General features: G+C 40.7%; 1 protein-coding gene across 2 annotated transcripts in view; it reads left to right on the top strand.

The window, feature by feature from the left end:
- Positions 1-227: 227 nt before the first annotated feature.
- DRD1 (dopamine receptor D1) overlaps positions 228-24,664 on the top strand; it is a 33,618-nt gene continuing 9,181 nt past the window's right edge. The window contains exons 1-2 of one of the 2 annotated variants that reach the window (XM_075274724.1): positions 228-372; positions 709-1,582. The gene's annotated coding sequence lies outside the window, so the exon portion shown is untranslated. Of the gene's footprint in view, positions 377-708; positions 1,583-24,664 lie in introns of both variants that reach the window. The other variant, XM_075274725.1, reaches the window with a different exon arrangement.

Here is a 24,664-nt window from a genome sequence, read left to right as displayed (position 1 = left end):
ATAATTTGCTCATCTAATACAAAGAAGCCAGAAAGATTAACACCTAAGAGCAATAGAAAGAAATGAGCCCTGATAGCCTGAAGGGAAAACCTTATGTTCCCAAATCCACTGCATCGTGATGAATCAGATTCCTGTGCTGTGGCATGTCTCTCTATAGTAGACCATTAGAGGGCGCTATGAATACATATTCTCTGTACAGGACGTCAGATAATCTAACAATGGAATGAAGAGCATAACCAAGCAGGGAGACACAACAGCACTCTCAAAGTGAAGAAGACAAGACAGCATTGTTTTAACAGGAAGGCTACTTTCATCTACAACACGGGGAGGTCGGAATCATCTTGAGGACCAGCTGAATTCTTCAAGATTTCTGTAAGTGATGCTTGCAGGATGAGTGTTTGCTGAGGCTTAGTTCTTTATGTCTGCACATAGTATACCTCTATCTATTTTTTTTTAATGTCATAGAAGGATATAAAAATTTTAGGTCTGTAGCACGTTCACAGCCTACGTGCCCTAAAATTGGTTTTCTCTATTCATTTTATTGGATTTGTATATTGATTGTATAAGTTTTTTTCGTCTATGGGATGTGTATAAAGGACAGCATGGCTTTATTTAGTCAGGAGTGTATTGATGGGATAAGATTTTTTTATTATTTTGCACTCAATTGTATATTTGTGTCTTGTTATTGTGTCATTTATATTATCGTAGGAGGAATTGACTCACCAAAGATTCTGGACATTGAATGTGTGCAACTCAGGTAGACTTGAGGAACATGAGGCCATGATGATGTTTCATAGAAGTGGACCATGAAAAGATAGCTCGTCTCCTCTCTCCTAACCATTTAGTTTATTCTGGATGAGACTGATGCCACTGGTTAATGTAAAGATGTTAAATAGTGAAAATCCATCCGAAAAACCAACATCTGGAGGAGTGAAACCAGGTATCTCCTGCCTGGACCCTTCTTTTATTTACACCAGGAAAACCTTCAGAGATCCAAGCATTTAGAGCCAAACCATGATCCCGAGATAAAACTTCTGGCTACCATCCTAAACTACTTGTGTTAATACTTTGTAACAGCTGACTTTGGAAAGATTCTATGGACACATTCTGAAGAACCCATAGAATTTGGAGAGATGAAGATGAAGCTTCTTGATATGATCGCTCCCCAGGCATAAGGTCCATTCATTTGCTTTTGCAAACTTTGAAATTATTTGCACTTTACCTAGAAAAGCGTTTGTAATGTGGAATCGTATATATACACTGTTCACATTTCTTAAGGGATATGACCGGAGACATTATGATTAAGCTCCACTGGGTTATTGGCAAAAAGGTACTGGGACAGTGGTGAAATAAGGACAAATATATATTAGGTGATGTATTAGGACATAAACATGAGGTTTACAGTGAATTAAGGAACAGTCTGAACTCAAGCCTATAAATGACAAGCGAGAAGAATGTAAAAGTACTGTCAAACTATGAGAAGGATCCAGGATGCAGATCTATTATCAAGGAAACAGATATTCAGACAAGGCAAGATCCTCTGGATCGACTCCTATGAAGGATCCAGCTTCGGGTAGTCCAGGTACAGTATGATCATCACTTCACATTGCATACTTGAAATCTGCTGTATATGAAAGCAGCTAGGCAATGGAAGGAGCGCTTTAAAAGCATCTGCATCATCTAAGGCAAAATAAAATAAATAAATAATGCAGTGACATTTATTCTGTGTGATACATTTAGGGCTGCCGTGTCCTGCCTACAGTGTCCTAGATATGCAGACCGTAATAATGAAGCCTACAACGTGGGCTTTTAATGGCTGGAGATAAACTGAGCTCTCTGGGAGTTTATAATAGGGATGTACAAGAGTAATTGGGAATCATTTCATCTTATAGATGTACAAACCTACTAAGCTGTCAACGTGTTGAAAATGGTCATGTATATCAGCAACTATTGATATTTTAGAAGAAAGATGTTTGTATAACTAGCTTTTGGAAGTGACAATATCATTTATTGTTACTAATATACCTACATATTGTGTTGCGCTTGTACGCTGTCCCAGAAACCAATGGGACTGACAATGGAGTTACACACACATACACACACTAGGGCTAACTGTATAGGGACTCACTATACAGAGGCACCCTTAATACAAACCGATTGTCTTTACTATGTTACATTTCCTTGATATATATGAATGGAGTGACCAGCTTGGCATTTATATCCAGGTATAGAATAACGTAAGTTGTAGCAGTCATGACTTTACATTATGAGGATACTCCATCAGATGTCATGAACAACTTTCATCATGGGCTAGTACTGTGCTTTGATGTACTTACATGGGAGACATTTACAGTTGTCTGTTATAACAGATGTAACAGAGCATTTGTGATATCTTTCTTCATCAGGGTAGTATAATAGGTTCACCTGCAGTTCTACTGTATATAAATCGACGTATAATATGTAATATCAAACTAACTTCTACCAAGTGATATACTCGGCTCCTCTACATTCATAGTATAGCACGCTTTCTTTGATCTTCTTTACAGCAAGCTTCCTATTAACTACTGTTTCATTCGCTGTCCTAAAAAATTTCCAAACTTATCTTCTAATCTAACATATTAAAGCAGTAAATAAGTACAGAAATAAAAGACAGCGTGCCATTCTTGTGCCAGACGATCCATAGTTAGCAGGCGTCACCATTTCACTGCTGGACTTTTTGCTGTGCCCTAGAAGTATTTGTGTTATATAATGAATGTCATTTCAGAGAAGCAGCTCTTGTATTGTTCTGTCAGAGTGGTCTGCGGTATAATGAATACTTTACATGATAGCAGCTTTAATTCATAGTTAGAAAGTGGGCACCGTAAACAGATACATATAACAGGCTGAAAATGGGCATGTGCATTCATGTGTTCTGTAGACTAATGAATCCATTTTGCTGTATTGAATGAGTCAAGTATTATGTAACTAAGAGCTTTAGACTCAGACCTAGCATTATAAAATGGTAACCAAGTATTAACTCTATGGATACAGCTGCAAAGCACTTACCAGCTATATATCACTGCTGTGCCCACAATAGAAAAATACAACTATCAGAATAACAAAGAAGCGTTATACCCTCGCAGGAAACTTACATTTTACTAAAGCCTACATATCATGTTACTACGACTATATATATATATATATATATATATATATATATATATATATATATATATATATATATATACACACACATATAACACACACATAGATGTAATAGAGTAACCCGAACTTCAGCAATTGGTTAAACTGCTGCACTGTGATATCTTATCACAGAAAACAACAAATATCAATGGGATGTCAATGGAAAAACATTTTTCAATTACTTTTCTGTTGTCTTCTGTGATAAGATATCACACTGCCGCAGTTTAACCAATTGCAGAAGTTCGGGTTAACTCTGCTAAATCTGTATATAGATGTCTGTGTGTTTACATATTACTGCTGTATATACCTTGTGCTTCTTCCAAGACCAGATGCTTTGGACCTAAGTCATAGCAGTTTGATAATTATAGGTGACCAAAGGCTTCTTATTCACCACTCATGTTTCTTTAAGAGTTTGTCCTGTTTCAGTAAATAAATGTTATTGCTTGTATAATGAAAACTTCTACAATTTTCCAGTGTGTTTTCTGTATCAATTTCTCTCTGTTTACTGTCATTCATTGTTTACTTCTAGTGTATAAAAATCAGTCCATGGTCATGTGATATACAGTCCATGGTCATGCGATGGACACAAAGGTGCACAGTTTGTTATAGCCACAGAACAGTAATCAGAGCTCTGTTTAGTAACGAGCTGTGCACTTGTGTGTCCATCACATGACCATGGACTGTATATCACATGACCATGGACTGTATATCACATGACCATGGACTGTATATCACATGACCATGGACTCTGTATCACATGACCATGGACTGATTTTTATACACTAGAAGTAAACAATGAATGACAGCAAGCAGAGATCTAGAAAATTGTGAGAAATTGATGCAGTATATTGGAAAATTGTATAGCTTTTCAGACTTCAGTTCAGACCCCTATATTACTTCAGACCATAGTCCAGACCTCAAAATAACTTCAGACTACAGACCAGACCCAAGTCCAAAATTAATTCAGAACACCCTAGACTAGACATCTGAGTAAATTTCAGACACCAGACCCAAACCCTTAATAAAATTCAGACTCTGAAATCAGACACCAGTACAAAAAAAAGAAAAAAATTCTGACTCTAGATCGGATTAATTCAATCCAATTTTAAGTCCTAGCCCACAAGCACTTAATATAACAAGAAGCAGAAGCAGATTTTGTTAACAATATATATACCCTAAAAAAATTAAACATTTGCAATGTAGTTCAATAAATAAAAATATATTTAAAAAAGTAGCGTAATTCAGATGGACCATTGTGACAACTACTAATCTTGATTTATATTGTGCCAGCATATTCTGGAACATGAAGTCAAAGGGTACATGCACAGACAAAATCAGACATTACAGAGTGATAATAACAATTCACAAAACTAAATTACTTACAATCTATGGGGAAATATGGGTAACCTATTAGCTAGCCATGTACATGTATGCACACATATGTGCAATGCAAAGACAAGGGCAAATAGATATGAATGAAGCATTAAGTTCTGAGGAATAATGTGGAAATGGGAAATACAGAACGGAATCAGATTAGGGAATGTGATAGGCCTGCTTAAAAATATGTTTTTAGGGCATATTATAACTGAATTTGGGGAAATGATATGTCTGTCTGGGTAGCACACTGCAGAGTATTGGTGCAGCACAAGTAAAGTCTTGGAGATGGGATTGGAACATTTGAATGATGGAGAAGATTAGTCTTAAATCAGTGGCAGAAAATTAAGTCATGGTAGATCAGTGCCATGAGAGCGGAGGCACTGGTGTAGCATTTGGAAATGGTTTCAAGGTGCAGGTGAAATAAGCATGCAAGTGATTCAATATATGGAATACAGTAAAGGTCCAAAAAAGACCCCAAGACAATGGGCATTTTACCAAGGAGGTAAGAAATATCAGGTTCAGTTTTTTCAAGCCTCAGCTTCAGACATCTGACCCCGACAGAGGTGATGTCACAGGCAGAAAGATATAATCGGATGCCATATATGTCAGAAGTTTTTCCCATAGGGGTTATGTAGAGACTATAGAGTAGTGGGCCTAGAAGTAAACCCTGAGGAACCAAAAGCAATGGATAGATGTAAAAGAATACAATTGGTGAATGATGCACTGAGCAAGCCGTCGGAGAGCTAGGAAGAAAGAGTTGGTAAGAAAGACTTGTGTAAGAGTTGGTAGTTTATGGTGTCAAATGCCACAGGAAGCTTTATTAATATCAAAAGATAGTAGCTTTCAGCACATTTAGATGTCAGAAGATCATTTGAGACTTTCATAAAGGCAGTTTCTGTAGAGTGTGAAAACCAGATGGTACAGAGCGGAGAAGAGTTAACGCCGAGCTATCTGATAAGGTGAGAGTAGACCAGGCAACCCAGGAGTTAGCTGCCCGAGATGGGTCAGGAAGCACACGTAGATATAATAATCATTGGTAGATGTAAATTGTATTACACCATATAATAAAGCAAAAAGCAGCTTCTCCCTAGACTGGTGTGAAGCAGCATCCAGTAAATACAAAAGTAACTTTAGACTCCAGACCTGATACCTTAAAGAGATTGTCCAGGATAAAAAAAAATATTATTTTTAGGCCAGGGAAGGTGAAATAGCAGGGGAAGGTGCTCTGCTGTCTTCTTTTGCCAGAAGTCCTCGCTGGCTGGGATGTCCTGTGTCCCTTTTCATAGGCCGCTGATTGGCCTTAGTGGTCACATGACCACTCAGGCCAGTCACCAACCTCAGCAGCCTAAGGAAAGGACACGGGACGTCTCAGCATCAGCATCATCACGTGTGGTGGGGACTTCTGCCAGAAGAAAACAGGGGAACTGAGAGGCACTTGGGCACTGAAGACAAGCGAGTATGTTCTTTTTTGATTTTTTTACACCTTCCCCAGCCTAAAATAGAAAAAAAAATATTCTGTACAACCCTTTAAATATATTTAGACCCACTATATTAATATCAGATCCCAGAATGGACCTTTACAGTAGATTAATATCAGACTCCAGATCAGACCCCTACTTAAATAAATTCAGACCCCAGATCAAAAAAATAAAAATAAAATAAAAAATTGGAGACCCTGTTGAAGACTATACTTAGTAGAGATGGGCAAACCCCTGAACAATGATTTTGTTTCAGGTTTGTGTTGTTCGATCCAAAGCTGAAGCGCTGCAGGAAAAACCGCTGTGGGAATGCATCGCGGTTCTTCATACAGCGCTTTGAACAGAAAGCTCACAGAGTTTTCCTCTGCGGACTTTCTGTTACAATTATATCTATGGGAAAGACACCGGCGACATCCTGCAATTTCCAAAACCACACAGATTTTGTAAATCGTAGTGTCCGCGCTGTGGTTTTAAATGCAAAGTGGGCATGGGATTTGCATGAATCCCATCCACTTTGCAGTTACTCTACAACGCCACATTGCCGCCACAGCAAATAGTGGTGTTTCCAGCCCGTGGGACCCCGGCCTAAGGTTTCCACCCACCACTCATTAGAGGATGATGTCAGGTGATACCAAAAGCCTTTAGTGTCACAGACCTGTAATATTTCATCTCTGATATATTTTCACTCTGCAATGTGTGTCACGGCGGCCATTTTAGTTCCCCTGTGACGAATAGCAAGGGTTTCAGTTTTATTCCATGAGTATAGAATATTTACACTCCATCTTCATTGTCCATTTACCATATACATCCAAAAAGCTCCCCAGTACATACAATGAACAGACCTCTATGATGTATGCCATATAGTGGCTTCTGTAACTTTTATGGATTCTTGGTAAAAAAAAATAAAATAAATTACACAATATATGTTTTTTTTATTCACGGAATTCGTTTTTATGGATCAATGCAGTCTGCTGTGCTATTTAATACAGTTTTAAAAATGGAAACCCAGGCAGGTACTAAACAGAAACCAAAAGAACACCGGTTTAGCATCTTTGAGTAAAATTCGAGCCTATGGATTCTTTTAGCATATGTGTAGAGAGATTTATTGGTGCTTATGATAAACGTACACTGCAAACACCATTTGGTAAGAGCCTTAGGCTATGGCCCCATGGGACGATATGCAGCGCTAAAAAACGCGGTGGGATGCATCGCTTTAAACAGAAAATTGTCCGAGTTGTCCGCGCCGGTTTTGGAAGTTGCAGCATGTCTTTGCTGCGGTTTTTCCCGCAAAGTGGGTATGAAATTTGCAAAAATCCCATCCACTTTGCAATTACTGTAAAAGGACGCAATTTTTCCTGTGGCGTTTCCGCTGCAGGCAAATCGCGGCATTTTCGACTCATGGGACCCTATTAGATGGGGCGAATTAGTGGCCACTTATCAATAATGCTCATTCAAGCTTATGTTGAACTGGCCTGTCTAATAGCACCGACAATCATCCAATGGTCAAGCGCTTACTTGTTCAGAGGATGAGCAGATTTTTTTAGCAGGACAAAGAAATCATTTTCCATCAGCAGAACATCACCCTAATAAAGGCTCTGCTGCTGGCGGACAATGAAAGCATCGGCCGGGGGAATGATCCCTTTATTGACCGTTCCTCCAACATGTCCTCTGAGTTGGCCTGTATAGTAAGACCAATGCAGAATAAGTACTGATCAACACGGTCTGTAAAAAGATCTCTCTGTACGGTACTAACCTTAGCCTTGTCAATCCAACCCCTTGTTCAACTTCAGGTGCAAAGTTTCACTTTTCCAATTGCCACATTCGAAGGCTAGTTTTAATATACAGTGAAACTTCTTAAAGAGATCACCACTCCTTCATCCTGAAGAGAAAACCACTCCTTCATCCTGACCAGATTTCCTGTGCCAGATTTTCAGTTCCACCATATTGGCCATCTTCTCTGAGATAACCACCCTCTCAAAGCTCACTTTTCAGTGCTGTTATTGGAATTGGATAAACCAGACAACTTTGACACAAAATTCTCCATTGCATTTTCCCTTGTGTAATGCTACCATATAGGCACACCATCAGTATAATTCCCAAGAAGGAAGGCCACCATTTTCTCTAGGGTGTCTCCATCTGAAAGGTGGTATATATGATGTGTAAATGGGCAAAAAGTGTCTGTATACAGAAAATTATATTGTAGGAACAAGAGCAGCTTAGTTGTGGAGCTAAAGAGAAAAAAAAAATAATGACATGTAGTATTTGGAGAGAACACAATATGGATACGTTATATTATGCTTTAATGATATCCATGTAAAATGCATCCATACCGCAGAAAATAGTCCCTGACAGTGTGGGCAGGTAGGTGGTATTAAAACAGTTTTTATTTCATTAGTTTTTTTTTTAAAAAAAAATCATTATTTATTAATTTATAAAATCAATTTTTAACTTATTCATTTTTATTTTATTTTATTACTATTTTATTTTCCATTTTTGTAAAAAGCTAGAATAGCATTATCTACGTTTCTCTAAGCATTTCTCTGTATACAGATCACATATCATTAGATTACTATTAGCAGTGATTTGTATACTGGGGATTGTGGCTAGAAAATGGATCCTCCTAATAGTCCATGATGTCATTGAGCCGTCAGAGGTTTCTATGGCAATGTCCCGACTGCATAAAGTAGGTTTCCTGCGCTTCGTTCCTGTTGCTGAACACAGCGCTCGCTTCCCACACTGATCGTTTCAGCTCCCTGTCACTTCAAGGGATGGGGTTGATATGGTGTCAGCTTGACGTCTTTAATGGCAGAGCACTGTGCAGCACAATCTGCCTATAAAGTAGATAACTTAAATATACGTCACTGCAGAGGTATATGTAACGGTGATGTAAATGGACGTATTGGTGAGGTGTAGGGGTTAATAGGGTCGCTAATAGGAATTCTAGAAATTGCATGCCTTTTATTACTGGTGTATGTACTTTTCTCCAGTTATTAGGACCTTCAATAACATACAGTATGGCGGGATAATATTAATAGCGCTAGTAATAAGATGCAGTTTTATAGATTTCGAGCTCTTTAGCACTAAAGCTCTTGGTATTATTTTTCAGCAAACCATAACAGACTTTTATGAATTTTCTTTAAATGGATACTACTGTCTTTGGCAATAAAGGGGTTATATACTAACAGATCAGTATCTGCCATCTTCATGCATTGTATATGCTCACAATTCTATAACACACTGTGTATATTGGGGTATACAATATAGTGTAGATCGCCAGTTGTTGAATAGCTGCTTTAAAAAAAACAAAAACAAAAAAACCTTTATTTTTAAAGTACATGTATTGACTTTTTGTTTGACTTTTGCATAGAAAATATTTTCCAAATTATAAGTTTATTTTTTGCTTTAAAATCCTTTATTTTCAATTATACATACAGTACAATGTATTTTGGCAATGCGCAAGTTAGGGTACAGCTGCAGGTCTGGCTCCACTCAGCGCTCTCAGGACGCTTTCTGCCCCCCCCCCCCCTCCCTTTCTCTGGCTGTCCTCTGCCCACCAATGAGAGGGCTGAGGAGAGCCCAGGAGGCGGGGCTTATCCCTATACAGAAAATGGGCCCCTGCCGAGCTCCTGCCGTCCTGCTCACAAGAGAAGGAGCAGAAGAAGCTCCAGGAAAGTGAAACTAAAAAAAGAAAACACAGGTACACAGGACATACTGGGGTTACTATGCTTATTAATATCAGGTATTTGGGGTGATTAATTTTGTTTTAGTAACTCCATGTGCCTCATATTAATAGCAATTAACCCCACCATGCCCCTCACATTAACCCCTGTGTGCCTCACCATAAGAGTTACTAATATGTGAGACATATGAGTGTAATAATAATGAAGATACTTTATTATTACTTCCATGTCTCTCACATATCAGTAACTGTTATGTGAGGTACACAAGGGTTAATGTGAGGGACATGATGGGGTTAGCTGCTATTAATATTAGGCACATGGAGTTACTAAATTGTAATGCACATGACCAGACTTTTTATTCACAATTGTCCTGGTATAGCGGTCAGCGGGTGATGTGACAGTATTTAGTCCTGTAGGGGCCACTGAGGGACATAATAGTGTGTGCAGAGGACACTATGGGACATAATACTATGTTCAGGAGCCACTATGGGACATAATACTGAGTGCAGGGGCTACTATAGGACATAATACTGTGTGGAGGGGCCACTAAGGGACATAAAACTGTGTGCAGAGGCTACTATGGGACATAATACTGTGTTCAGGGGCCTCTAAGGGACATAATACTGTGTGCAGGGGCCACTATGGGCATAATACTGTGTGCAGGGGCCACTATCGGGCATAATAGAGCGTGCAGGAATGCGTAGGAGGGGCTCGGTCGAGATCTTCGGTGTCGGGACCCCACCATTGCTAGTTACGCCATTGACAAATACATTTATCATAGAGATGAGCAAATAGTATTCAGTCGAATACTTCCACTGCATAGGTATTGGTGTACTTGGTCGAATACCACACGGGAAAAATTTGATTCCCCTCCTTTCCTGGCGCTTTTTTTTACAACATTAACTATGCAGGGGAGGTATTTGATCAAATATACTCGCTTATCTCTAAATTTGATCATATATAGCAATATAACATACTGCACAGATTTACCTAAAGTATATGTGACACCACATAAGACAGTGACAATATAACAAATGGGCATGAGCAGTGTTAAGGGGGAAGGAGAGAAGGTTCACATGACACTTTCTATAGAGACAGGGACATGAAGTGGAGATAGGAAGGGAGAGGGGTGTTCATCCTATTATTTCTGGACATCTGGACTGTACAATGTGAAATAGCCTCTAGATCAGCCTGCGGTGGTCTAGAACACACATGCTGTCCATTGCCAAGACAGAGCAGTTCTTGGCAAGTCATATTGAACTTAAAATGGTTCAAAGTCCCGGTTTCTTGGATTACCTCAATTGTGTGAATCATAAGAAATCGTCCACAGTCCATAGCACTGAATAGTATTGTAGCCCATTTATAGATACTGAGTCTTTAAAGGCAGTTAATTAAAAATGGAAGGAGTTTTACAAGGTTTATTAAAGGAGCTGTCCATTCTGCTTAGCTTTCAGATTACAAAAGACGGATCTCTGTCATCAACTGCTATCTCTAGAGGATCCACCATTACTCTTGTGAGATTGTCAGATATTAAGGCAGAACTTAATAACTCTATCCTCTAGAGATTTGCTCCTGAGGGTATCCATGTTAGACAAAGTGATGCTTTTTGGTATATTTTATGTGGCAAAGGGACCTTTGAGTACCATCATGTCAAGGGCCTGGTACTACAGCTGTACCCCCCTATAACTACACCCCTGGTTCAATATATTCCCTTAGAGGGGTACAGCTGTAGTACCAGGCCCTTGACATGATGGTACTCAAAGGTCCCTTTGCCACATAAAATATACCAAAAAGCATCACTTTGCCTAACATGGATACCCTCAGGAGCAGGCACAAAGCTTTACTACACAGTATACTAATACAATGTATAATAATACCACCATATCAAGTAAAAGTGTTATACACTGCTTATCCAAGGGGTCATTTAGCATTTTCGTATTGCTTAGGATAGCTCATAAATATCAGACTACTGGTATTCCAACACTTTATAAAATGCCTAGAAATCTCAATATGAAAAATACATATTTTATTAACCCAAAACATCCAACATTACCAATAGGAAAGAGCACAATGGACCAGAAACATCAAGGATGAGATGTGGTTAGAGAGATTCAGCTCATTCACGGTATAGTAGAGGCGTTGGCGGCTATTGGGAACAGTAGATGGGGGGGTGTCACTGCTAAGAGCCCAAATATGTTGTTACTAATACAGTAAAGTATTTCAGGTAGCCTCTGTGGTAAGGACGTTATTTTTCTCTGATAATAGGCTTTTACTAGTCAACAATGTAAGAGAATAACAAAAACATACTTAACCCCTTAGCGACCCTTGACGTAACTGTACGTCATGGGTCGCATGGGGATGTATGGAGCGAGCTCACACGCTGAGCTCGCTCCATACACGGCAGATGCCGGCTGTATAATACAGCCAGGACCTGCCACTAACAGCAGCGGTCGGTGCCCGAGCCGATCGCTGCTGTTAACCCTTTACACACTGCGGTCAAACGTGACCGCAGTGTGTAAACAGCGCAGGCGGCATGAGCGCCGCCATGTTTCCCCGATCGCCGCCCTCCTGAACGTCACATGAGGGCGGTGATCGGTTGCTATGACAGCCGGAAGCCTATTGAAGGCTTCCAGGCTTGTCTCTGCACTAGATCTATTAGACGATGCCAGAGGCATCGTCTAATAGAAGTGCTGCGATTTTCCTATTCACTGCAATACTGTAGTATTGCAGTGAATAGTATGAGCGATCAGACTCCCTAGGTTTCAAGGTACCTAAGGGGTCTGATCATAAATGTAACAGAAGAAAAAAAAAAGTTTTTAAAAGTATTAAAAAAATAAAAAAAATATAAAAGTTCAAATCACCCCCCTTTCCCTAGATCAGCTATAAAAGTAATTAAAGAACATTAAACATAAACATATTAGGTATCCCTGCGCTCCAAAATGCCTGAACTATTAGAATATTAAAACATTTATCCCGTACTGTGAACGGCGTAGCGGCAAAAAAAATAAAAACAGCCAAAAAGCGTTTTTTTCAACACTTTGCCTCCTATAAAAAAATTGAATAAAAAGTGATCAAACCATCGGATCTTTCCCCAAATGGTATCAATAGAAACGTCATCTTGTCCCGCATAAAAAGACACCACAACCAGCTCCATACATGGAAATATGAAAAAGTTACAGGTGTTAGAACATGATGACACAAATTTTTTTTTCTATTTTGCAAAGTTTATCATTTTTTTAAAAGTATCAAAAAATTTCAAATACTATATAAATTTGGTATCACCGCGTTTGTACTGACACGTAGAACACAGGTAACATGTCATTTGTACCAAACAGTGAATGCTGTAAAAATTAAACCCATAAGAAAATGGCGCAAATGCATTTTTTCTCCAATTGCGCCTCATTCTGAATTTTTTTCCAGCTTCCCAGTACATTGCACAGCATATTGAATGGTGCCATTACAAAGTACAATTTGTCCCGCAAACAATAAGCTATCATGTGACTCTGTGAACTGAAAAATGAAAAAGTTATGGCTCTTGAAATGTGAGGAGGGAAAAACGAAAATGCGAAACCAAAAAATGGCCTGGTCCTTAAGGGGTTAATAGTAGAGGAAGGTCATTACATTGTATTAGCACATTCAGACAATTCACAAATTATTGTGTTTCACATAAAGAGATTCTACCATAAGCATGCAGCATGTCACTTATTACTGAATTAAGGCCATGGTCAAGGGCGGGGAGAACTGAAATGTTGACAAGTTCTATTTATTTTATGCAGATAAAAAGAATCCTATTCATATTCTTGAAATCTGTTACACTAAAGCTAGTGTTATTCAGATCAGTCTGATTTTAGGTGAAATATTTATTTAGTCTCTGGACAAATCCTGGCGATAGAATAAGATAAAATGCTGGGGATTTAATCTATACTAACAGGGCTTTTTTTTCCCTCTGAGTAAAATCCTTTATGTAGTGTCATGCTTGAATAGAGCGGGGCAAAAAAAAAAAAATTTGACTTAGGATTTTAATTTTAATATTTATATCTAGTAAGGGATAATTCACTATTTATCAAACACTATTGAAAATAGTTTAATTTAGGCACCTGGCAGTGAACGCTAAACTACGATATATGTTCAGTTATCAAGAACATTTTTTCACAGAGGTGTCAATCAGTGGCGTAACTAGGAATGGCGGGGCCCCGTGGCAAACTTTTGACATGGCCCCCCTCCCCCCCGACCGACACCAACGCCGAAGACCTCGACTGACCCCCTCCTACACATTCCTGCGCGCTCTATTATGCCCCATAGTGGCCCCTTCACACAGTATTATCCCCCATAGTGGCCCCTGTACACAGTATTAGGTCCCTAAGTGGCCCCTGCACACAGTATTATCCCCCATAGTGGCCCCTGCACACAGTAGTATGCCCCATAGTGGCCCATGCACACAGTATAATCCCCATAGTAGCCCCTGCACACAGTATTATCCCCCCATAGTGGCCCCTGCACACAGTATTATGCCCCATAGTGGCCCCTGCACACAGTATTATCCCCCATAGTTGCCCCTGCACACTGTATCATACCCCATAGTGGCCCCTGCACACAGTATTATGCCCCATAGTGGCCCCTTCACACAGTATTATCCCCCATAGTGGCCCCTGTACACAGTATTAGGTCCCTAAGTGGCCCCTGCACACAGTATTATCCCCCATAGTGGCCCCTGCACACAGTAGTATGCCCCATAGTGGCCCATGCACACAGTATAATCCCCATAGTAGCCCCTGCACACAGTATTATCCCCCCATAGTGGCCCCTGCACACAGTATTATCCCCCATAGTGGCCCCTGCACACAGTATTATCCCCCATAGTTGCCCCTGCACACTGTATCATACCCCATAGTGGCCCCTGCACACAGTATTATGCCCCATAGTGGCCCATGCACACAGTATTATGTCCCACTGTGGACACCCATAAACAATTATTATACTCTGGGGTCTTTTCAGACACCAGAGTATAATAATCGGAGACCCAGGGGGAGAAAAACATAAAAAAAAAACCTCTAATACTCACCTACAGTATCTCCCGTCTCCTACACTGTCGGTCTCCGAAGTAGTCAATCTTCAATGATGTCAGACGTCACATGACCCGGAATGCAGACCAGGGTCATGAGACGTCAGACGACTAGGCCGAAGTCTGCACGGATCGTGGAGAGGTAAGTAACAGTGTTTTTTATGTTTCTTACCTCTCCCGGTCCGCCAATCATTATACTCGGGGGTCCGAAAAGACCCCTGAGTATAATGATAGCAGCGGTAGCGGCTGTCACCGGGCCCCTAATGTCCCGGGCCCTGTGGCAGCTGCCTCTGCTGCTATGGCGGTAGTTACACCACTGGTGTCAATCCCTTTGGCCCATTCACCTAACACTGATTTTTTATGAGGGGCATTTACCTAATAATTTTAAAATGTATTAATAAAGTTTACTGTTTTATACTTACCTTGTTAGTGGGTGGATATAGGACTTTTCTGCCAATCGGTTTTTGGTTTAATGTCTGATACCCCACCCATGGAACTTTCATCTGTCTTCAGAACAGAAGTCCTTCACTCCCTGCCTGGTAAGGCGAATAGAGGGAAACACGTGCATACATGGCCACCTTTTCATTTGTTCTATGCTTGAATCCCAATGGGATGAGAATCTGAGTCTGTCAGACATTTCAGCATATCCTGTGGATATGCCATAGATGTCTTAGAAGAGAATGGTCATTTACTTGTAAAGCTGTTTAGACGTGTAGACATCCATTTCAGCACAATCCTTTTCTCAAATTTTCCTATATGATACTTTTCTTTCTATAGCTACCCTGTCTCTATCGAGGAGAGGAGATGACACTTTTTAGGTTTTTAACATAGAAAAATGAGACATAAAAAGTTTAATGTCATAACCAATAAAACATATTCCTTTCAAGCAGAAGTTTCATCGTAGTTCTGTGGATCAAAGTCTTTTGTTGTATTTGTATTTTCTTGTCGTTGTCCCTCTTGGGGATTATCTGTCAAAGTGTCTAAGCTTTAAATAGGAAATTACAAACTCTTGAAGCGCCAATAAAAATATTTCACTCGATATGACATTCTAGCCATCTTCCTGATCTATTTATACATTGTTGTATTTTAAGAAAAACTTTTTTGGATGGGAAAATGGCAGAAGTGCTCTGTATGGCCACAGATGAACGTCATATCTTTATTCTGTTTAGTCTATCAATTACCATGGTAGAGTTTAATTTTATGTATTTCTAGTACATTATGATGCTGAAAAGGTTACGTAAATCTCTGATTTCTATAAATTTGTTAAGCCATTGGATGTAGCTACAGTATAGTATTGAGTAAAGAAGTTAGACTTAATCCCAGAGGCTGTGAGAGCTCGGTAGTCATCCCATGGTTCAGGAAAGAGAGCCCTGGAAGGATTGTAGCTGGTGAGTGGTGGGATTGGGCATGGACTTGGTTGGCATACATCTACATTGTTCTCTATGATGACTTCTGTGCCGGGTTCTGTCACGTTGAGACTATTTTTTTTTATTGAATGTTTGAGCTCTTTTGAAACATCCAGTAATTGAACAGATCTACAATATATACTGAGATCCCCAATTTCTGATGATGTCTTTTGGTATATCCTAAAAATCAGCTTAGAATTTATTTATTATGCTTACTTGTATAGTGCTATCATATTCTGCAGCGCTTTACAGATATATTGTCAGTCACTGTCCCATATAGGACTCACAATCTAAATTCCCTATCAGTATGTCTTTGATTTGTGGGAGGAAACCGGAGTACCCGGAGGAACCCAACGCAAACATGGGGAGAACATACAAACTCCTTGCAGATGTTGTTCTGGGTGGGATTTGAAACCAAGACTCCAGCGCTGCAAGGCTGCTGTGCTAACCACTGAGCCACTGTGCTGCCCGATGAATTGGAATATATTGATGAGCTTCTTCTCACTTGTTCTGTTATAAGCCTAGACATAAAAGAGCAACATCTGCCAAGTTATGTGTTTTCATTTTTACTTTACATTAATAAGAACATGATTGATATGGATATATTATCACTGTGTCCAGTTTTCCCATTGGCTGCTTGAATCTTTTTAAGGTAATTTGTCAGGGCTGTTTGGGACACACTATACTACCCACAGGACCTTATGGACTAGAGGTTTAGAGACCCGAATAGTCCTGTTGTAAATGTCTTATACTTGTTGTGTTGTACTTACTTAGAGATGAGTCTGATGACTCTGATCTGTGTTGCTCTCGACACCTGCACAGTGGTTTAGTGAAGCCGAGAAGTACCCCTTTGTGTCAATGTCCATGTGCAGGTCTGGTGCTTGTATAGCGAAGCCAAGGTGTAGCTTCACTGAACCACTTCACAATAGCTTGCAGTACACATGCTAGGTAAACCTGAAGGCTTTTATTTCAATGGGGATACCTTTGCAACATGACTATTTGGGACACTAAATCCCCAGTGCATATGGACCTGTGGGTGTTTTAGAGTTCCAAATTGCCCCTTTAAAGTTTTACCCACACATATACAGTATGTCTTGCCATAAATAGAGTGCTGCTGAAAATATGATATAAGCCCTATTCAAGGAACCAGGACACCAGTGATATAGCGCGTACAGCCATTAGCTATTATTAGTAATAAACTCACCAGGCATACACTACCTACCCTGTGTATGTGATATTGTCCATGGATTAATATGAGAGGTTTCTTTCCAATACTTCTCTATCTCTCGCTTGTAAGTGCTACACCATCAAGTCCTGAAGGGGTTAATAAGTGATCCCACAATTTCACTGTTATTATTTCTCATTAGAACGGCTATGCCATTGCTGGGGATAGACACATCACAGTAGAGTAGTATAAGGTCAGTGTACAATCTCTCAATAATTGACTACTAAGTATTACATACCATTGTGAAGGTCTAGTAGTATTCTTTGGTCATAGACGGAATATTACAAAACTGTTATTGCACAATTTACATATCTGCATATTAAATATTAAACAACTGACTGAAACCGCTACCAGCAGCATCTGTCTGACTGAGACATATGGATCGTAACATACTTACTAAGCGTACCAGACGGAAAAGTTCAGATAAGATTAATACAGTTAAACAGAAAATGCAGGAACAATCTTTCTATTGTAATGTGCAGCTATTACTATTACTAAACCCAGTTATTCTTACTATTAACCTTTCAGGTCTCCTACTATTACAGAATTTTGTTTTGACCATATAGTTCGGCATAAGCTGTTGTTACATAATAACTTAAAGAGTCTTGTGTGTACCTTATGTATACCGGGTTATGTTAATGTGCCCTATTTGGGTTATCTGTTATCGTGATACCTATGTTTATATGGTTCCCCTGCTACAGATCCCTATATAGACAGAGATTGGAGCTCATACAGCACTTGATACAGTCCAAATCCTTTCTAAGGGTAGCTAGCGTTAGATCAGTGACATAGCACTTCTTTCCCCTAACTACATAATGGCGCCATTTAATATTTTCCGTATTCTGTGGGTTAAGTTAGTTATCTGTGGTTAATAGGACAGTGTGGCTGAGAGGTGCGGCAATTACATCCCTCTTCTGGGTGGGTGGGAATGACCAAACCAATCTTAGACCTGTTTGTGGTTGAAGGTCATGGCCTGACCCTATTTACCTACTCTGCCTTCTGGATGCATCCCCATACATTGGCTGGATGAGCTGAAACAGCTAAGTGGAGGAGGAACTTGGTCCCTAGCGGCAAAAAAATAGCAATTTATGCATTTTCATTTCATTTTTAAGTTGAGTTCATTACACAAAATATGGCTTTCACACAGACTGTGTTTCCTGGACTGGAATAAAGCCTAAGCCCTGGCACAGTAAGGACTCAGTAGTAAGAGCAGTGGCAGGCCTGGGAGCCTTCAAAAGAGTTGTGTCTCATTTGACCACTGTAGCTGAGATGTTGATTGTCTATGATCGGAGTCATCGTAAATCACAGACAATGCTGTCTAGTGTCTACTGTATAAAACAGAAGAGGCCCAGCATAGTGCCCATGGGTGCAGGGTTAAAGACCTGACCTCCACTGTACAGGTATTGCAGATGTTGATATCCAGTGAAAAGTTTGTCAAGACAACTGTACACATTGGACACATGGGGTAAATTTATTAATACTATCTAAAGGTTAGATGGTGCAGAGTTACCCTTCGTTCACATCTGCGTTCTGTATTCCATTCGGGGAGTCCACATGGGGACCCCCAGAATGGAATACCAAACGCAACTGCAAGCGGTGTGCCAGTGAAAGCACATGGACCCCATACACTATAATGGGGTCTGTGTGCTGGCCGCGTGCTGCCCGCATGAATCATGTGGACAGGAAAGTAGATTGTGAACTGCTTTCCTGTCCGCATGATCCCTGCGGAGATCTGGTGGCAAGCACACAAACCCCATTATAGACTATGGGGTCCATGTGCTTTCACTGGCACACCACTTGCAATTGCGTTCAGTATTCTGTTCGGGGGGGGGGGGGGGGGGGGGGTCCTCATGAGAACGGAATACTGAAGCAGATGTGAATGAGGCCTTAGACTAAGCAGTCTAAACTGCACCAGATTTATCATAGTGTATGATGCTGGATGATTAATCTGTTGAATTATTATGCTGTGTAATCTGAAATAGCTGGCTTGGTTTATACTATTTCCCGTAAATCTATGCTCCCTTTATGTACAAGTAGTAAAGGTGTCTAAAACATTTGATAAATGTGGCACAAGGCATGTAAGGGAGCATTCACACGGCCGCAAACTAGCGCGGCGCATACGCTCCCCGTTCCCATTGAAATGAATGGGAGCGTGTACGGCACGCAAAGGGTCACGCGGCGTACACGTGCCAAATCTCGCGGGACGTTACGCCGTGTGAATGCTCCCTTAGACAGTTTTGTTAGACAAAACAAATGAAACCAGAATTATCCTCCATTGTCATTTACCCATTAAATAATACCCTATGGCTGTGTTGCCCGACCAAGCCACACCGTGGTCTTGTCAGTTACAGTTACATAGTGGCGATTGATAAAATAATGTCACAGAGAAGCCACCAGACAATATGTTATGTGACATCACTATAGATGAAATGTAACTACTGCCTAGTCATAACACAGACTTTGGGGGCATTCACACGGAGTAGCCCCGGGCGTGTATCACAGCCGTACACGTCGGCATTACGGCAGACTGCCGAACACTTCCCATTCACTTCAATGGGAACGCTCGTAACAGCGGCGTTTACAAGCACTCCCATTGAAGTGAATGGGAAGTGTTCGGCAGTCTGCCGTAACGCCGGCATGTACGGCTGTGATACAAGCCCGGCGTTACTCCATGTGAATGCCCCCTTTGTGATACAGCTAGCGAGGATAAATCATGGACCCATTAACCAAGTGACCAAGACCACAATATAAGACTACTTACTGGAAAAAATGTACAGGAAATATATCAAATTAAACATTTATTAATAACAGATGATAGGACAAAATTCCATGCAGATTTAATGAAACCATACAATACCGCTCTTAAGCACATGCACGCGTTAACATATTTACACTAAATATCTAACTAAAATCACTGGTTGAGTACACATTGGAACGTTAGTTAGTGTCCATTAGGAGTAAGGATGCCAATACAGAAGATAATATTAACAGAAATAAGGTTGGCAAAACTTCTGACCGTAGTAGGGAGAATAAAGTAACAGTAAGTGCAGGTTCACACCTGTGCCCACTCTCCACTTTCAGGTTTATGTCTTCTGCCTGAGAAACTGAACAGGAGATGGCAACTGGCAGGCAGTTTTCAAACCCATTCATTTGAATGGGTTTGCAAAGTGACCGCCCGTGAGCACATGTGGGCGTCTTCTGCCTCTCCGCGGTGAAACTAATTTTTTTAACCTGAAACAAAGTCGGACATGCAGGACTTTGTGTCTGGTTAAAAAAAACCTGTTTCGACGCAGAGACGGGAAGATGCTCACGGGCGGTCACGAACGGACACTGACTGTCGGGTTTCCATCTCCGATCGGCAGAAGACGTAAACCCACAAAGCGTAGACCGGACACAGGTGTGAACCTCCCCTTAGTATATCAACCATCCTAAAGGTCCACAGGAGTCTTTTTTTTAAAAAAAAACAAAAAACATTTCATACAGTTGGCATGGTGGTACAAGGTCTGCCCATTTGGTTTTCCATAGATATAATGGACTCTTGGGCTGTTTGGAGCTGCTTTTCTTATGCCAATTGTTTGGCTGACTGCTACAGTATAGAAGAAGAAATGTGTGACTCGTGTTTCATTTTCCTCTTTGCTGGTGTATTTCAGATAGACGACATTGACTTAAAATTTCATTCTTGACTACACTGCTATTTTGCTAAAAATAAAAAAATGTACTTTACCATTAGAACATATTATTTTTTCCATTGCAGTTCCTTTTACATCCTGAAACTGTAAGTCCCCAATAAAAGGATGAAAAGCTGTTTAATATTTCCTCTTGACGGATGGACCTGCTGATTGTACTTGGATTGCCCTACATTTCTGCTAGATGCTTTTATTATACAACCTCTGACTCTTTAATGAGGCAAAAAGCAAAGCCGACACAGGCTTGCCAGATAATTGCAAGAAAATCATTAATATGCTACCTTGTTTGATGACATTACGTCCGGACAAATGAACATGTTGAACACTTCCTCCAGAACGTTGTGTTCCGAATAGTTCAAGTTTAGATTTTCGATTCATTGAAATAATAGGGGAGATTTATTTATGGCAATAAATGTATTAATTCAGATTTAATGAATTAGTAGGATGTGTATGTATACTAACGGCTAAACGATCCACATTCAATGAGATCAGCAAGTCCCATCCAATTTTGTAGGACAGTTTGGCATGTATACATTGCCATATCTACTCTTATTCCTTAACAATTTATATGTTTGTCATAAAAACTAAGATTTCCTTCTCATCATGAATAAAATGGTAGAGCCAACCAGCAGACCAAGTCCTACTGTTGCCTTAGGGGAGAGATAAATTGACAGTCCTGATCAGATTGATTCTAATGCTATAGGACAGCGCTAATGCCAATTTGATTAAATCTATATTAAGATTGGACATGGCTTCTAAGCGTCATCCTCCAGCACAAATCCTAAAAGCAATTCTGCTATAAATCACAGGAAAAAGTATTTCTTCCAATATCTGTAACCTTGAGATTTAGTAATATGTACGTACATCGCAAAAACTGAAAGCTGTGATCTCTGTAAATCACCCGGTGAAATCTTTAGCTATCTGAGATGTTCCCAGGTCAATAGCAACGTGTTAGCATAGAAGAAGGATGTGAAAACGTGCAGAAGCAATGGACCTGTCTCAAGAATACATAAAATAACCTGTTGTATTCTAGTCTCGATGTGTGAATGAAGGAGCTTTCACAGTAACTAACCATTTGTGCGGACTATTAAAAGATAAGACATTTTACATCCTAGTGTATATCGGTACGCTATCCGTGCACCATCATTTTTCACCATCACCTAGCACGGCGTGCTTGTCTATTTTTTTTCTCTGGACCTGGAGAGCTGAACGGCCAGAACAAGTAGAAAAAAAAGAAAAGATAATGCGTGCAATTTTTAGTGTCTCAACAATGGACATGTATATGTTCTCATTCACCGTTGTTCATTTGATGTTTGATTTTTTTCACAGATAGCACACAGACAGAAAAGTAGTTTGCGTAAAAGAATTTTTTTTAGTGTTATGCTAAGGCCCCACGTTGCGGGAACGCAACTTGTTTTGTTGCAGGTTTTTGTAGAGTTTTTTGAGCCAAAGCCAAGAATGGCTATAAAAGGAATGGAAGCATGTAGATAGTTCTTATACTTCTACCCTCTGCTCAATCTACTCCTGGCTTTGGCTCAGAAAACCGCAGCAAAATCTGCAATAAAAAAAGCTGCATTTCCACAATGTGGGTCCTTAGCCTTACCTGTGGTCCAGGGAAGGACCTGGCTTATGTAAAACCTTTCATGGGCACAGTATGTAAAGGGTCCGATTTCACCTTGGTGGATTATTAGAAAGACATAAGGAGGTGCTTTACTCTGAGCAATTTGGGAAGAGGGGGTATACTCATACCATTCTCCATTCACAACCATAGCAGTCCTGTAGCAAGCTACAGTTATCTCATATTTTGATGCTGGGTTGTTTTGGGGGTTTTTTTTTTGTTAAATGACAAATTCAGCTGTACTGAATATTTGACCATGATAGTCTACAAAAATGTTATGGACACCATGTATATGTTTTGTTTCACAGCCAAGTCAATGCAATAGTTCTTTAAAGAGGACCTTTCATCAGATTGGGCACAGGCAGTTCCATATACTGCTGGAAAGCTATTGGCTTTCCCGATCTGTGCCCCGGGTAAAGCGCTATCGGTCCCGGTACCGTAGCGCTTTACAGTCAGAAGGGCGTTTCTGACAGTCAGTCAAGTATGTCCTTCTCCACAGCAGTGCCTATAGCACTGTACAGTGTGAGCAGGGAGGAACGCCCCCTCCTTTCCTGATAATACTTGTCTATGGACGAGCACTGTGAGCCGCTTTGTCTGTTTTGTGTCTATTAAACTCTGTAGGGTTAGACCTTACTCCAGCATTGAATCAGTGCCACAACATTTTTGGCCCTTTGGCTCATGTGATCGGTCATGTGACTTAGTCACGTGAACTACGTGGGTTGGTGTTTAGTGTTTGAATCATGTGGGCGGTCATGTGACCTAGTCACGTGCTGGTGTTTAGTTTGTAGGACGGAATTTGTCAGGTTTTGCTGTCGGCTTGAAAAGTCGGACATCTTTCGGAACGGACAGTTAAGGACTAGAGATGAGCGAACACTAAAATGTTCGAGGTTCGAAATTCGATTCGAACAGCCGCTCACTGTTCGAGTGTTCGAATGGGTTTCGAACCCCATTATAGTCTATGGGGAACATAAACTCGTTAAGGGGGAAACCCAAATTCGTGTCTGGAGGGTCACCAAGTCCACTATGACACCACAGGAAATGATACCAACACCCTGGAATGACACTGGGACAGCAGGGGAAGCATGTCTGGGGGCATAAAAGTCACTTTATTTCATGGAAATCCCTGTCAGTTTGCGATTTTCGCAAGCTAACTTTTCCCCATAGAAATGCATTGGCCAGTGCTGATTGGCCAGAGTACGGAACTCGACCAATCAGCGCTGGCTCTGCTGGAGGAGGCGGAGTCTAAGATCGCTCCACACCAGTCTCCATTCAGGTCCAACCTTAGACTCCGCCTCCTCCGGCAGAGCCAGCGCTGATTGGCCGAAGGCTGGCCAATGCATTCCTATGCGAATGCAGAGACTTAGCAGTGCTGAGTCAGTTTTGCTCAACTACACATCTGATGCACACTCGGCACTGCTACATCAGATGTAGCAATCTGATGTAGCAGAGCCGAGGGTGCACTAGAACCCCTGTGCAAAATCAGTTCACGCTAATAGAATGCATTGGCCAGCGCTGATTGGCCAATGCATTCTATTAGCCCGATGAAGTAGAGCTGAATGTGTGTGCTAAGCACACACATTCAGCACTGCTTCATCACGCCAATACAATGCATTAGCCAGTGCTGATTGGCCAGAGTACGGAATTCGGCCAATCAGCGCTGGCTCTGCTGGAGGAGGCGGAGTCTAAGGTCGGACCTGAATGGAGACTGGTGTGGAGCGATCTTAGACTCCTCCTCCATTCTATTAGCCCGATGAAGTAGAGCTGAATGTGTGTGCTAAGCACACACATTCAGCACTGCTTCATCACGCCAATACAATGCATTAGCCAGTGCTGATTGGCCAGAGTACGGAATTCGGCCAATCAGCGCTGGCTCTGCTGGAGGAGGCGGAGTCTAAGGTTGGACCTGAATGGAGACTGGTGTGGAGCGATCTTAGACTCCGCCTCCTCCA

Source organism: Leptodactylus fuscus, chromosome 5, assembly GCF_031893055.1.
Source record: "Leptodactylus fuscus isolate aLepFus1 chromosome 5, aLepFus1.hap2, whole genome shotgun sequence".
Lineage (NCBI taxonomy): Eukaryota > Metazoa > Chordata > Amphibia > Anura > Leptodactylidae > Leptodactylus > Leptodactylus fuscus.
Note: the sequence above shows the minus strand (reverse complement) of the source record. Positions and strands in the feature narration are given on the sequence as shown.